The sequence below is a fragment of the Lepidochelys kempii genome, chromosome 14 (genome assembly GCF_965140285.1).
Source record: "Lepidochelys kempii isolate rLepKem1 chromosome 14, rLepKem1.hap1, whole genome shotgun sequence".
Lineage (NCBI taxonomy): Eukaryota > Metazoa > Chordata > Testudines > Cheloniidae > Lepidochelys > Lepidochelys kempii.
In genome coordinates this window covers 36,924,146-36,940,510 of record NC_136393.1, presented here as the reverse complement: position 1 = coordinate 36,940,510, position 16,365 = coordinate 36,924,146, and the positions used below count along the sequence as shown (strand labels likewise).

The 16,365-nt window shown below is 45.2% G+C and overlaps 2 pseudogenes; both read left to right on the top strand.

The window, feature by feature from the left end:
* Positions 1 to 315: 315 nt before the first annotated feature.
* On the top strand, positions 316 to 1,211 carry LOC140897479 (olfactory receptor 10A7-like; annotated as a pseudogene).
* A 9,959-nt stretch (positions 1,212 to 11,170) lies between these two features.
* LOC140897478 (olfactory receptor 5V1-like) lies at positions 11,171 to 11,916 on the top strand (annotated as a pseudogene).
* Positions 11,917 to 16,365: the final 4,449 nt, after the last annotated feature.

Sequence of the window (16,365 nt, the reverse complement as noted above, 5' to 3'; positions counted from 1 at the left end):
CCCGCACTCCAGGCATTGCGACCAAGCATGCAGGGTCGCAGCACCGTTCAGGTGTGGCCCAGCTGCTCCTCTGGAGCGGACACAGCAGCTGCCAATGCCCGTTCCTGAGGTAAGTGTGGGACAGGGTGTCAGAATCACCAACCAGAGATGAGTAAGATCCAAGAGACCTGACACCTGATCTGTGTGCACACAGAGAGATGAGAAAGGGGATGGGGTGAAACTGATTGTGTATCTAATCTATCTATCTATCATGAGATACCATGCAAACCCCTGAGAGGTATCTAAATACATATGTGGTCTCAACAGGACCGAGCTATGGAGGAAAACCTAACTGCAATGACAGAGTTTATCTTTCTCGGCTTCTCAGACCTCCAGCATTTGCAGCCCCTTCTTTTTGTCCTCATTTTACTCATCTACCTCATCACACTGATAGGAAATAGCCTCATCATCGCTGTCATGGTTGCTGACCTGGCCCTCATCACCCCCATGTATTTCTTCCTCAGGAACTTGTCAGTCTTGGAGATCTGCTACACTTCAGTGGTCATCCCTAAGACCCTGACCAACCTCCTGTCAGAGAGGCAGGCTATCTCTTTCCTGGACTGTGCTTGCTGACTGTTATGTCCTATGACCAATACGTTGCCATATGCAACCCTATGCGTTACTCACTCATCATGAGCAGAAAGGTCACCCTAAGCTTGGCAGCTGTGGTGTGGCTCGTGGGCAACTTGGTGGCATGTGAGCAAATGGCAGCCATATTCATGTTACCCTTCCACAGACCAAATAAAATCAACCACTTCTTCTGCGATGTCCTCCCAGTGCTTAGGCTGGTGAGCACGGATACATCGCTCATCAATGCGATTCTTCCCTTCCTCACTATGGTGTTCACAATAGTCCCCTTAATCTTAATCATCACCTCCTATGAAAGCATCATCTGGACCATTCTGAAGATGCACTCAGGTGAGGGGAGACACAAAGCTTTCTCCACTTGCTCCTCACACCTAATCACAGTCATCTTATTCTACTGCAGCATCTTTATCACCTACATGAGGCCCAGTTCCAATGTCACTGTGGACACTGACCAAGCCCTCACCCTGCTCTACACGGTCATTATTCCGACATTCAACCCAATCATATACAGCCTGAGGAACAAAGAAGTCAAGGAGGCTCTGAGGAAATTCTTGACCAGGACTAACATTTCTGTGTTCTCATAAATACAGTTGTTTTTTCTGATCACTGAGCCCCATTAAAGTGTCTCAACTTGGGAGGTGTCACAAAGTGGGAAAATGTCTGTACTACTGCTTAAAATATGATGTATAATTTGGTTTCCCTTTTTAATTCTATATTGTCGTCTGGTTGAATGTGTAGGGTTAAAGCAAAGGAGGTTGTAAAGTGTGCTGTTAAGGAACTCATGAAAAGTAAAACAATGACTCAGATATTCAGCCTCTGAGGTACCCACTTCAGAGGGTTAAGACAACAATGGGCTGGGTCATCAACTGGGGGAAGAACCGACCTGGCTGGCACCATCCACAATAGGATGTTTTATTCTTCCTATGGCTAGGGCTAAGAATCAAAAGACCCTGAAAGTTAAAAAGGAAGTGGTCGGCTCTGCTGGAACCTGACAAAAAGACCCAGAGTCATCAGGGTAAAGAAAAACAGATAGACAGACTGAGGGTCAGGAACTGCAGTGGTCAAGCTATAACTTGGTGCCCAGAGACAACAGGAGACACCAAGGGTGGGTCACGTCTACCCAGGGGCTGGAGGGGAATGCCAAACGTAGGGGAGACAATGGGCCCTATAGGTATTCGTTATTTTTAAAATATGCTTCTTTAAGCACTGTGCACGATTTGGACAAATACTCCTGCTTCTGTGTCACTGCAAACAAAGCTGCAGGGCCAGGATCCCAAAGGGGAACTTTGGCAGAGTCCCAGCACAGCTGGACCTGAGAGGTAGTGGGGTGGGCATCTGGGAAGGGGGAAGCTGGAAACCCCGTCAGAACGTGGCTGGATTTCTGAATCCCACCCCAGAGAGAAGTAGAGGCATGAGCCGGCCACGTGGAAGGGGTTCATTCATGGGACTGGAGAAGGGTCTCAGAAGGAGGCAGCCTACCCAGGAGGCATCCAGAAGGGCAGGTCACATTTAAAGTCTGGGCTGTATTTTATTACATCCATGTTTTAGGAAAGATGTGGACAAATTGGAGAGAGTATGTAGGAGAGCAACAAAAATGATCAAAGGGTCAGAAAACCTGACAGCAAGAAAGGTTAAAGAAACTGGGCATCTTTAGTTTTGAGAAAAGAAGACTGAGGAGGGACCTGATAACAGCCTTCAAGTATGCTGATATAAAGAGGATGGTGATCTATGGTTCTCCGTGTCCATTGAAGATAAAACAAGAAGTAATGGGCTTAATCTGGGATATTTAGGTTATAGATTTGGGAAATCTTTCTAACTAGAAGGGGAGTTAAATTCTGGAACAGGCTTCCAAGGCAGGTTGTGGATTCCCCATCATTGGAGGTTTTTAAGAACAGGTTGGACAACACATCTCAGGGCTGCTGTAGGTTTACTTGGTCCTGTCTTAGCACAGGGGTCCGGACTCGATGACCTCTCGAGGTCCATCTCAGCCCTACATTTCTATGAATGTCTGACAACTACAACTGTCTAAATGACTTCTAATCTCCTACCAACAGCTTTTTCTGTAAAAAAAACAACAACAAACAAACAATAATAAAAACACCTGGGAAATTCACTGACAAAAACTTTATGAATGCAGAGTTATGGTTGTAGAGGGCCAGTGACATAGCATGCCTATGTGCTGTAGCAATTTTGTGGTTGTCACGTTCATCGAGACCTTTGTTTTGCATTGTAACCTCCTTGCTGGTTTAGAACATCCAGATGCTCATGAAAAAGAGGCCTATCCTGACAGCATCAGCCTTCTCTGAGCACTGCTGCCCCTGCTAGAGTGTGGAAAGCGCTCACAAGGAGAGAGCCATCACTGGCCATCAACGTGGACTGATTCTTCTATCCTGGAACAATGGGTTTTCTACTGGCAGGGCCGCTGACTTTGATTGACTCTCTACACAGAAGCAAACAGGGGTAGGATTTGGAGCCGGAAAATTCACTCAGCAAAAGCACCTGGAAACAGGATGTGGCTGAGAGATTCAGCATCACCTAAGGATGCTGACCAGAACCAGGTCTGCCAGGGGTGGTGAGATCAGACTGAGGGGGGTGCCTTGAGGACATTGTTTTCCTAAGTTCTGTACCTCTGGTGTTGTGTTGTAAAGTGTTTGTGTCTCTTGCTTTCTTGCTGCATTGTCCCTGAAGGATTTGTCTGGGCTGCCAGATGAGGCAGATTCCCACTGCCAGATGAGGGGGAATGGGTATAAGTAATTGGAGGATGGGAGGAATGAGACAGTTGTTTTGTGGTCTAAGCCAGGTGGACTGCAGACTCCCACTGCCCAAGAAGGGTGTCATGCATGGGGTCTGCACTTGGCAATATGCCTGAGAGAGACCCAGAGCTAGAGGCAATGACCAGTCACTATGCAGACTTGATAGAGGGGTTAGAATCTCATGGGAAACACAGTTTAGTTCTGAGTACAACAGACTGATGCCTGACCAGGGGGAGGGCAGGGCCAGGTTGTAACAGCACCCATTGAAATAAATGAGGCAGTTCACACTTCCGAGCTATTATGTCAGGCTCTCTGCATACTCAGGCAGACATTGCCACAGGGGTTTCACTCAAGTCATGTTTGCAATGTTGTCTTTGCAACCATAACATCTAGAGACTTAGGGCTAGATTCACAAGGGGGATTAGGTGCCTAACTGCCTAACTTAGGTTCCTAAGGCCAACATTTAGACACCATTGACATTCATGACAGGTTTCAGAGTAACAGCCGTGTTAGTCTGTATTCGCAAAAAGAAAAGGAGTATTTGTGGCACCTTAGAGACTAACCAATTTATTTGAGCATGAGCTTTCGTGAGCTACAGCTCACTTCATCGGATGCATACCGTGGAAGCTGCAGAAGACATTATACACACACAGAGACCATGAAACAATACCTCCTCCCACCCCACTGTCCTGCTGGTAATAGCTTATCTAAAGTGATCATCAAGTTGGGCCATTTCCAGCACAAATCCAGGTTTTCTCACTCTCCAACTTGATGATCACTTTAGATAAGCTATTACCAGCAGGAGAGTGAGTTTGTGTGTGTATGGGGGTGGGGGGGGGTGAGAAAACCTGGATTTGTGCTGGAAATGGCCCACCTTGATTATCATGCACATTGTAGGGAGAGTGATCACTTTGGATAAACTATTACCAGCAGGAGAGTGAGTTTGTGTGTGTGGTTTTTGGAGGGGGGTGAGGGAGTGAGAGAACCTGGATTTGTGCAGGAAATGGCCCACCTTGATTATCATACACATTGTGAAGAGAGTTGTCACTTTGGATGGGCTATTACCAGCAGGAGAGTGAGTTTGTATGTGTGTGTGGGGGGGGGGCGGAGGGTGAGAAAACCTGGATTTGTGCTGGAAATGGCCCAACTTGATGATCACTTTAGATAAGCTATTACCAGCAGGACAGTGGGGTGGGAGGAGGTATTGTTTCATGGTCTCTGTGTGTATATAATGTCTTCTGCAGTTTCCACGGTATGCATCCGATGAAGTGAGCTGTAGCTCACGAAAGCTCATGCTCAAATAAATTGGTTAGTCTCTAAGGTGCCACAAGTACTTCTTTTTATTGACATTCATGAAACCCCTGCTACCTTTCCTTATAGGTGCCTAATGTTCTCAGGTGCCTAAATTTCCACCAGTAAAGCCCCAGAGGCGCCTACATTTTTGTCAGTGGGCTAGTGGGAAGCCATCAAATTATTGACACAACTGAGCAGCTCAGCCCTGACTCCTGCCAACTCCGCAGTGGCATTTACAAACTTGGTTCTCCCTCAAGTATCTCACTTGTGGGGGTCTAATCTGGTAGGTGTTCTCAGGGGTCTCTCTCAATCTCCCCTGTTGAAGCTGTTCTACTCTGTGCATGTACTGAAATCTTCACTGGAGCAGGGAATGGAATGCGGGTATCCCGGGAGAACATCCTAGCAATTAGCTCTGTAGAGTCCTAGAGGGTGTAGAGAGAGTGGAAATAACTTTATAGACTAGTGGCTAATGCATTCCCCCGAGAGACCCAGATTTCACTCCCTGAGCCAATGAAGATTTGCACATGTCAATACAGACCCACAGACACAGTGTTGTAGCTGTGTCGCTATAGCATAGACACTTTCTTTGTCGGTGTAAGGAGTTTATCCATTGATGTAGTTAATCCACCTCTCTGAGAAGTGGTAGGTAGGTCAATGGAAGAATTCATCCTTTTACAAACTGGCCCCTGCTCGAGACCTCATGGCCCTGCCACATCCCGTCCCTGAAAAAGGCAGTGGAGAGGATTCTCCAGGCTGCCTAGAAGGGCTATGTGGGACACAGCCAATCAGGGTCCAGCAGGCTAGTCTAGGAATAGCTGCAGGGCCAGAGTGAGTTAGTTTCTTGCTGGAACTGGTGGAGTGTGAATGGTGTGCGGCTGGCCGAGGGAGCGAGAAGGAGCTCTAGGCTGGTAGCTAGGACCCTATTCAGACAAGGTAAGGGTGAAGAAGGTGCAGGGTTGTGGGGAAGTGGCCCAGGGAATTAAATCAGCAGTATGACTTAGATAAAGGGACACAGTGGATGGCTGCTATCAACAGGATCCCTGGGCTGGGATCTGGAGTAGTGAGCGGGCCTGGGTCCCCCCACCCCCATTAGCCACTGGGGGAGTAGTGGCCTGGACTTTGAGGCACCCCAGAAGGGGAACGGAACTCCATAGTGGCCCAGCAAGAGAGCTGGAGCCTGAAGCACCCAGAGATGGTGAGGACATTGCCTCCTGGGGAAAAGCCCTGGGCGTACGGCTCGACACCAGCACTAAGATCATTGATAGATTATGGGACTAATTAAGGACCTGAGCCCAAGGAGGGCTACAGGGAGAGAAAGTGCAAGCCTGCACACACTTGACCAAAGGCCCTTGCTAGGGGTGAGAGCCCCAACCCCATTACACCCCTGTTTTCAGTTGCTTATAACTTTGCCAAATTCTTTCTGTCAGACCTGTTAACATGGCCAAATTCCATTTGGGGGTGTTACTCTCTTCCTGCAGGTTCAAAGCAAAACTAAATTCTCTAGGCTCCAATTCACCCTGATCAAAATTTTTGTAAAGCACTTCTCACTTTTATATCTACATGTAATAATTTAGTCACACATCACAGGGTACAAATAAGTCCTATTGACTCCCTAAAGCATATGTGGTTCTTCCTGAAAGAGAGGCAGGAGTCAATTTGGAACTGGGAAAAGTGGTGGTATGCTACTGAAGCTCGATCAGCTGTGGAGGTGACTTGAATTCATAGAGTTCTTGGTCCTCCAATTTCTGGAACAGTCTAGGATAGACTGTAGGATGAAGTTAATAATGAGTGGCTTTTATAGTAGGAGGGCATTCTGTAGTTCTCTGCTAAGGCAAATGGAGTCTGGTGTCTCTGCTCACATCACACCCATATCCCAGTCTCCAACTAAAATACCATACTCTACCCCAAATTCAGTAAGCACTTTAAGTTTCTGCTGTCAAATGGTCAAAATAGAATTTGACATGAAGTTGCTCAAAGATTTGTAGCTGGGATTTTCAAAGGACCCCAGGGAGTTAGGCATCCGGCTTCCATTGGACGTAGTGCAAATCTAGCCAGGTGCCTAACTCCCTTAGGCCTCTTTGAAAATCCCAGTCTCAGTCCTTACCAGTAGGTAAACCAAGTTTGAAAATCTGACCCAATATGTCATCAGTAGCTTTCATAGTTATCACCCTATCTGAGAAGTAATGGAGCCAAAATTCATCCTTTGATTTAAATGATGCTAGAACAGAGATTTTTCTCTGGGGATTCCAAATGACCCATAAGAATTTTAGATGCTCAAACCTCTTTCTGCTCATAGCCCTACAGGGTCCTTTATCAGGGTCATATATGGAGAGTTTATTTCCCATCCATAGGGCTTAGATGCTTATTTCTGCAGAAATTGTCAAAGACACCAGAAAAGTTGCCATGATCTACACTCCACTCCAGAGAGCCACAATCTGGCTTTGGATGTCAGTGTGTATAGACATACATCAACGCGAACACGACTATTTCCAAATACAATTTATATCACCACTACACAGTACAGTCACAGGTATTTCACCAAAGAACAAACTGACAATATCTCCCTCCCATTTCCCCGGAATCCCACCCAAAGCAGCTTCATCTCTGAACACACAGCAGATGCTCTAGGGATGTGTTCTCAAGAGTCCTTTTAAAGAATATATATCTAAGTTCTCCTTCTAGGTCCCCATTGTTAGTAATGCAGAGCCAGCACCATTTATTTATTTGAACTGGTAGGTGAGAGACATTTCACATATTGCTGTAGCTATTGTAATGATTCTGAATCTTTCATGGATATTTTGAATCTCCTTCATCTCTCTCTCTCTCTCTCTCACACCATTTCTCGCTCTACTGAGTTGTATGAAACTTTCTGGTACTACGGGGAGCACAATTTCACTCTTCTGTAGTGTCTGAAGGGCACCAAAATTTTGAATATAAACTATTTATTTGTTGTGCTTTTGTTTCTGAATGTACAACTATCATAAATATAAAGGGAAGAGTAATCACCTTTAAAAACCCTCCTGGCCAGAGGAAAAATCCTTTCACTCGTAAAGCTGGGAGGAGGGAGAAAAACAAAGGGTCTGGGTCTGTCTGGGTGATGCTTTTGCCGGGGACAGAACAGGAATGGAGTCTTAGATCTTAGTAAGTAATCTAGCTAAATATGCTGTCATAAATATAAAGGGAAGGGTAAACCCCTTTAAAATCCCTCCTGGCCAGAGGAAAAATCCTCTCACCTGTAAAGGGTTAAGAAGCTAAAGGTAACCTCGCTGGCACCTGACCAAAATGACCAATGAGGAGACAAGATACTTTCAAAAGCTGGGAGGAGGGAGAAAAACAAAGGGTCTGTGTCTATCTGTGTGATGCTTTTGCTGGGGACAGAACAGGAATGGAGTCTTAGAACTTAGTAAGTAATCTAGCTAGGTATGTGTTAGATTATGATTTCTTTAAATGGCTGAGAAAATATCTGTGCTGAATAGAATGACTATTCCTGTCTGTGTGTCTTTTTTGTAACTTAAGGTTTGGCCTTGAGGGATTCTCTATGTTTTGAATCTAATTACCCTGTAAGGTATTTACTATCCTGATTTTACAGAGGTGATTCTTTTTACTGTTTCTTCTATTAAAATGTTTCTTTTCAAGAACTGAATGCTTTTTTCATTGTTCTAAGATCCAAGGGCTTGGGTCTGTGGTCACCTATGCAACTTGGTGAGGATTTTTACCAAACCTTCCCCAAGAAGTGGGGTGCAAGGGTTGGGAGGATTTTTGGGGGAAAGACGTTTCCAAATGATGCTTTCCTAATAAAAATAAACCCAGATAAATGTTCGGTGGTGGCAGTGGAAGTCCAAGGGCAAAGGGTAAAATAGTTTGTACCTTGGGGAAGTTTTAACCTAAGCTGGTAAAAGTAAGCTTAGGAGGTTTTCATGCAAGTCCCCACATCTGTACCCTAGAGTTCAGAGTGGGGAAGGAACCTTGACAACAACTAACTTGCAAACATGAGAGAGTACAATCTTTCAGATTTAGGTAAGGAGAAAACGAATGGATCCCGATATCAGTTGGTCTCTCTCACTTTGCTGAAAATCTGGAAACATAAAATAGATCAAAATAAAACATAGGGTGATTCTATCTATCTTTTACTAATGTTTTTAATAAAAGCATTCATCATCGTCATCTTCACCATCACCATCATCTCTGTCTCAGCAGTCAGTATCTATCTATCTATCAGAATCAGGTGGGTAGCTAGCTCTTATCATAATATTATTTTCCCATTTATCTTTTTGTGTGTTTCCTTCTGTCTTTATCTATCTATTAGACTATTTGTCTCTCCGTTAGAATATTCAAAACTTTCTGGTGTTGTGGAGAGCAGAATCTGGCTCTTCTTTAAAGTCTTGTATTAACCTACCATGCCATTGAGGGGCATGTAGAGTTCATATATGCAATCATGAAAAACTGCAATTTTTGTCATTTAGCTAAGCTGAAAACAAATGGATCCCAATACCAAGTGGACCGCCATATTTTGCATGGAGGAAATATAAAGCAGTTAAAGAAAGAATAAAATGATTGTATATTTTATTAATTAAAAATAAGTTATACTTCTCATCATTCTTTCTCTCTCATCAAATTATTTACACTCCATCTACATGCATCTCTTTCTCTGTCTCTTAAAATGTCTGAGTTAATTGAAATTTACAGTTATTGTGGAGGGTAGAATCTGGCTCTTCAGTTGAAAGACATGTAACCTACTATGCCTTTGACATAAATTTAATACTTAAACATTAAAAAAGGATAACAGCATATTTTGAATGAAATCTGGAAATGTATAGCAGCTAAAGAAATGAAGATTAGATTGTTTTTATATTTTACCAGCTAGTGGTAATAATCTGTCTCTCCACTGTCAGTGTTTTCATGGTACCATGCCTCTGACTGTAGTATTAGATTTACAGTCCATGAAGATTAAAGTCCTTTATTTATCACTTGAATATGTGTGGCATGGTCCATGGAAGGGCAAACTTTCCCCAATACACAGGCACTAGCCCTGGCTAAGGGAAAGACTGGTATCTAAGAGTTAAAGCAAAGATGGTGAATCAGGAGCTTTCCTATGTCCTCCTTCAGGTACTCGTAAAGATGTGTGATCTACCAATGAGGGAAGGATTCTTGAGTTCTATCCGAAGCTCAGAAAGGGAGTGGGCTCTACTGTTTAGTGATTGGGGAGACTCAGAATCAGGACTCCTGGGTTCCGTTCTCAACTATGAGAGGTGAGTAGGGTCTATTGGTTAGAGAAGTAGAGCTTGGGAGTCAGCACTCCTGGTTTCTATTCCAAGCTTTGGGTGGTGAGCGGGGTCTAGTGGATTAGCACAGGGGGCTTGGAGACAGGTCTCATGGATTGTATTGCAGGCTCTGGGAGGGAGTGTAGTGTAGTGGTTAGAGCAGTGACGTCTAGGAGCCACGAGCATTCCTCAGCCCTGGAAATGGTGTGTGCTCTAGCAGTGACATTGCTGGGATATCCAGAAGGCAAGCAGGTTCTAGGGGTTTGTCAAGGTTCCTTCCCCACTCTGAGCTCTAGGGTACAGATGTGGGGACCTGCACAAAAGACCCCCTAAGCCTATTCTTACCATCTTAGGTTAAATGCTGTCACCACCAAAGTGTTACACGAAGGACAGGGGAAATGCCCACTTGAAAACGTCTCCCCCACAAAATATCCCCCCAAGCACTACACCCCTTTCCTGGGGAAGGCTTGATAAAAATCCTCACCAATTTGCATAGGTGAACACAGACCCAAACCCTTGGATCTTAAGAACAATGAAAAAGCAATCAGGTTTAATTAAAAAGAAGAATTTTAATTAAAGAAAAAGTAAAAGAATCACCTCTGTAAAATCAGGATGGTAAATACCTTACAGGGTAATCAGATTCAAAACATAGAGAATCCTTCTAGGCAAAACCTTAAGTTACAAAAAGATACAAACCAGGAACATGCATTCCATTCAGCACAACTTATTTTATCAGCCATTTAAACAAAACAGAATCTAACGCATACCTAACTAGATTGCTTACTAACTCTTTACAGGAGTTCTGACCTGCATTCCTACTCTGGTCCCGGCAAAAGCATCACACAGACAGAGAAGACCCTTTGTTCCCCCCTGCTCCAGCTTTGAAAGTATCTTGTCTCCTCATTGGTCATTCTGGTCAGGTGCTGGTGAGGTTATCTTAGCTTCTTAACCCTTTACAGGTGAAAGGGTTTTTCCTCTGGCCAAGAGGGATTTAAAGGTGTTTACCCTTCCCTTTATATTTATGATAGGGTTAGATCAGGGTCATGGAATCAGGATGCCTAGCCTCTATTCCTGGATCTGAGAGGGAAATGGGATCTAAGGATTAGTGGGAAGAAATTCTAGACTCCTGGTTCTGCCAGTGACCAAACTAAAATATGCAAATTCTTGTATCATAACTCCTTTTTCCTTGTTTATAGACCATTCTCCTCTCTGCTGCAGCTAAGTGAAGATGTGGTCATGGAGAATCAAACCACACCAACTGAATTCATCCTTCTTGGATTTCATAATATTCAGGGGTTACGTTTCCTACTTTCTTGGGTTATCTCCATCATCTACATCTTCACCATCTTGGGGAACATTCTCATCATCTTCCTCTCCTTGGTGGAACCACGTCTCCAAACCCCAATGTACTTCTTCCTGGGAAACCTCTCCCCCCTAGATGTCTGCCAGACCACCACCACCATCCCCCAGATGCTGGTGCACCTCCTCTCAGGCAGGAGAAGTATCTCCTATGCAAGGTGTGCAGCACAACTCTACTTCTTCCTTTTTTTGTGGGTGCTGAGTGCGTCTTGCTGGCCACCATGGCGTATGACTGCTACGTGGCCATATGCAAACCCCTGTGCTACATGCTGCTCATGAACAGGAAGTTTTGTGTTCTGCTGGTGTCAGGCTCCTGGCTTAATGGCACACTCAGTGCAGCCTTGCACATGTTCCTTACCATCCGCCTGCCTTTCTGTGAGGCCAATGGGGTCAACTGCTTCTACTGTGACATCCCACCCCTGCTGACTCTTTCCTGTGGAGACATCTCATTCAATGTCACTATTATACTGGTCTCCAGCATCTTCTTGGGGTGGATCCCCACCCTGTGCATCGAACTTTCATATGGATACATTGTTTCAAGGATACTGAAAATACATTCCCCTGAGGCGAGGAGCAAGGCCTTTTCCACCTGTGTGTCGCATCTCACAGTGGGGGAGGTTTAGGTTGGATATTAGGAAAAACTTTTTCACTAGGAGGGTGGTGAAACACTGGAATGCGTTACCTAGGGAGGTGGTAGAATCTCCTTCCTTAGAAGTTTTTAAGGTCAGGCTTGACAAAGCCCTGGCTGGGATGATTTAATTGGGGATTGGTCCTGCTTTGAGCAGGGGGTTGGACTCTTGGAGGGGAATGGGTCTAGGGGTTGGAGCAGCATATTTGAAGCCCCAGGACTGTTGCAAAGAGCTTTCATATCTATGGATGAAAACTTTTATAGGGGTGCAAAGTGTTATTATTAAATGTGGAGGTCAATCACTAGGAAAGTCTGAGAAAGGATCCAACAACAGAACATTACAATTAAACTGAACCTTAATTTATAAACATAATGTTAGTTGCTGTGTGGCCTTGAACGTGTTTCACATATTTACGAAAGATGTGGACAAATTGGAGAGAGTCCAAATGAGAGTAACACAAATGATAAAAGGTTTAGCAAACCTATGCTATGAGGAATGGTGGACCTATGAGGAACGGTGAAAAAAACTGGGCATGTTTCGTCTTTAGAAAAAAAGACTGAGGGGGACCTGATAACAGGCTTCCAATATGTTAATGGCTCATCTAAAGATGAGAGGGATCAACTGTTCTCCATGCCCACTGAAGGTAGGAGAAGAAGCAATGGGCTTAGTCTGCAGCAAGGAAGATTTACATTAGCTATTAGGAAAAGCTGTCTAACTCTCAGGGGAGTTGACCTCTGGAACAGGCTTCCAAGGGAGATTGTGGAATCCCCGTCATTGGGGGATTTTAGGAACAGGTTGGACAGACACCTGTCAGGTCTGGTCTAGGTTCATTTGGTCCTGCCTCAGCACAGGTGGCTGGACTTGATGACCTCTCAAGGTCCCTTCCAGCCCAACATTTCTATGATTCTATGATATATATTTGACTAAAAAAAATGAAATTTTGGGCCAGTCCTTCCAACTATTTAAGCATGTGGGCTCAGATTTCCAAGAGAGCCTAAGGGAGTTAGGCACCCAACTCCCATTGATTTTTCAATGAACTCCGTTATAACCCCTTTGAAAATCAAAGCCATAAATAATTGTCTGATTGACTTACATCCTCTCCCCTCCTGCCAATGCACATGAATCCCTTCACTACACGGGAGTAAGAGTCCACAGGCCTGTAAACTCCTCTGCCGTGTTTCATTTGTTACAGAACTTTGATGCTCCATCCCTGATATGGGTGCATATTAGTAGTAGATGAATTGAACATTCCCTATTACCTAACTCCCCCAAAGGCTGAGGCTTGAGTTTTCATGGGAGTTATTTCTCATTAACTTATACTAATTATGTCAATTTCCCTCTGCTTCTGTGTACTATTTAATCCTGTTATATGTATTTTTCTTCTCTGCAAAATGTGTGGGGTATATTTTGTCTAAAAGGGTGTTACATAAAATAAAATTGATTTCATATTATTCTTATCTATCTAATCTCTCCTATCTATGCCATCAAGAAATAAGGTGTGCATTTTTAACAGTGAGAGTAATTAACCATTGGAACAATTTACCAAGGGTTGCGGTTCATTCTTCATCAATTTTTAAATCAAGATGGGATTTTTTTTTTCTGAAAAGATCTCTAGAAATTATTTTGGGCAGTTCTCTGGCCTGTGCTATACAGGAGGTGAGACTATGGTCCCTTCTGGCCTATGAATCCATAGCTTCTTATATGACTCCCATCACCATAGTATCTGGGCACCTCACTAGTAGCTCAGAGAATGCAGTGAGGTTTTTCCATTACACATGGGTCTATTTTTATTTGGGAGGCGTCTAGCATTTTGGAGCCCTGATCTGAGCACAGAATTTCCGGGGTGGGGGAGGGTATCCTCATACTCAGGCAAAGAGGGGCTATCCCATCCCTGCTATAGGAGAAGAGGCATTGGGGAAAGAGAGGCCTACAGCTGAGCAAGTGCTATTTCCCTAGAGCTGTTTATAGAGGGAATATTCTCTCTCTGCTCTGAGTAGGCCAGACAGCGAGAGACCAAGCGCGAGAATGACTCTGTAGCCTGCTGGTTAGAGCGCTCAGCTGGGAGACCCAGAATCCAGTCCCCCTGCTCCAATGACTTTCATTATTTATCCACACTGGAATGACTCCAACAGGAGAGACTGAGTGAGCCCCTGGTCAGAATATCCCATAGTGTAGTGGTTCGAGAAGTGGCAGAGCCCTGTTCAAATCCCTTCTGCCACTCAGGTGCATGGGGGATGTGAAGCTGGGATCTTCCATATCCCAGGTGCGTATCATAACCACTAGGCTAAAAGTTATGGGGGAGCTCCTCCTTCCCTGGCTTGCAAAAAAACATCTTCAGTGCTGAACTCCCTGAGAGGGATGGGCTTAGCACACATTCCTCTCCTTGTCATCTCCCATTGGTTACCTTAGCTGGCTCCCCTACCAGTGTTCTGGCTTTTGCAAATTCCATTCTGAGGCACCTATTGCACAGGTAGCCTGAGAGCTGAACTCAGCCTTTGTGAATCCCAAACTCCCAGTAGTTTTCTAGGCACCTAGAAGTTAGGCCTGGTGATACTCAGTGTCCCCATGCCTAATTTGTGAAGCTAGCCCCTAGTTCTTCTGGATGGTGCCAGGCAGACAGTCCAGGAGCCTGCCTTACCCCAAGTGACCCCGAGAAGCACGGCACAGCGTTAGCCCTCCCTGTGTCGGCACACAAGGATCTGTGGACTCCAGCACCCACTGCAACGCTAAAACTCCACCAGAGGCAGGGGGTAGTTGGGCCACAGCTATGGTCCCTCTCCCCACAACAGCAGTGGGCCTAGATGACCATTTGTGGTCCCCTGTTGAACAGGGTAACAAATCACAGAATCATAGAAATGTTGGGTTGGAAGGGACCTCCTGAAGTCATCAGTTCCAGCCCCTGTGATGAGGTAGGACCAAAGAAACCTAGACCAGCTGTGACATAGCTCTGTCCTTGCCTCCATGGGTCCCGCGTTTCCTGGCAGATTTTGCTAGCCTCGGAGGCTCACTGTGACCCTCCACATAACCCTTCTCTCTCTAGAGACAAGGGTCACAGTCTACTAAGCCATTTTCATCATAAATGAGTGAGGGAGTTGAGGAGCAATTATCCTTCCTTGCACAGTCTCTGTTGTCTCCCAGTCTCAGTGATTAATCAGGGGGCAAAGGTGTGTGTATGGGGGGAAGGGAGCCCAGGCCCACCCTCTACTCCGGGCTCCAGCCCAGGGACCCTATTAGTATCATCTATGGCAGCTGACCTTTTAGAAACATGACATGTACAATTCCCTGGGCTACTTCCCCCACAGCAGCCCTCACTTCCTCAAGCTCCACTTCATCCTTACCTCAGGGCCTCCTTCCTTGTGCCTGATATGGTGTGTACTACTCAGTCTCTCCAACAGTGCAACTTCCTCCCACAGCTCCTGACATGCACACCCACCTGACTAACTGGGAGGCTTTTAACTAGTTTCAGCCAGCCCCTGATTGGCTTCAGGTGTCCCAATCAATCTAGCATTCTCCCTGACTTCTGGAAAGTTCTTAATTGGCCCCAGGTGTCTTAACTGACCTGGAGCAGCCGCCATTTAATTTATCCTTGTACCAGGGATCTGTTTAGCTTGGAGCTAATATATCTATCTCCCACTGCTTTTCGATAGCCATCGGGCCTTGCTCCATCACACAGCCCTGTCATGTGTTTGTCGAACCTGTTCTTAAAAACCTCCAGTGGTGGGGATTCCACAGCCTCCCTTGGAAGCCTATTCCAGAGTTTAACTGTCCTTAGAGTTAGAATGTTTTTCCAAATATCTAATCTAAATCTAAGCTCATTACTTCTTGTCCTACCTTCAGTAGAGATGGAGAAGCTTACAAGAAGTGGAAGGTTGGACATATGACCAGGGAAGAGTATAAAAATATTGCTCGGGCATGTAGGAATGAAATCAGGAGGGCCAAATCGCACCTGGAGCTGCAGCTAGCAAGAGATGTCAAGAGTAACAAGAAGGGTTTCTTCAGGTATGTTGGCAACAAGAAGAAAGCCAAGGAAAGTGTGGGCCCCTTAATGAATGAGGGAGGCAACCTAGTGACAGAGGATGTGGAAAAAGATAATGTACTCAATGCTTTTTTTGTCTCTGTCTTCACGAACAAGGTCAGCTCCCAGACTGCTGCGCTGGGCATCACAACATGGGGAATAGATGACCAGCCCTCTGTGGAGAAAGAGGTGGTTAGGGACTATTTAGAAAAGCTGGATGTGCACAAGTCCATGGGGCCGGACGAGTTGCATCCGAGAGCGGTAAAGGAATTGGCGGCTGTGATTGCAGAGCCATTGGCCATTATCTTTGAAAACTCGTGGTGAACCGGGGAAGTCCCGGATGACTGGAAAAAGGCTAATGTAGTGCCAATCTTTAAAAAAGGGAAGAAGGAGGATCCTGGGAACTACAGGCCAGTCAGCCTCACCTC